This window comes from Carlito syrichta, unplaced genomic scaffold (genome assembly GCF_000164805.1).
Source record: "Carlito syrichta isolate Samal-C Ts95f unplaced genomic scaffold, Tarsius_syrichta-2.0.1 Scaffold316302, whole genome shotgun sequence".
Classification (NCBI taxonomy): Eukaryota; Metazoa; Chordata; class Mammalia; order Primates; family Tarsiidae; genus Carlito; species Carlito syrichta.
The window spans coordinates 1,415,487-1,415,696 of NW_007260398.1; positions in this window are offsets into that span (position 1 = coordinate 1,415,487).

A 210-nucleotide genomic window follows, 5' to 3' on the forward strand; every position below is an offset into this window, starting at 1 on the left:
GCTGGTCTCAAACCCCTAGACTCAGGCAACCCTCTTGCCTTGGCCTCCCAAAGTGCTGGAATTACAGGCTTGAACCACTGTCCCGGGCTCAGTGATTCATTTACTCAAAAATGTGTTCTGAGCCGGGCTCAGTGGCTCAGCCTGTAATCCCGCGCCTTGGGAGCCTGAGGTGAGTGGATTGCCTGAGCCCAAGGGTCCGAGACCCGCCTG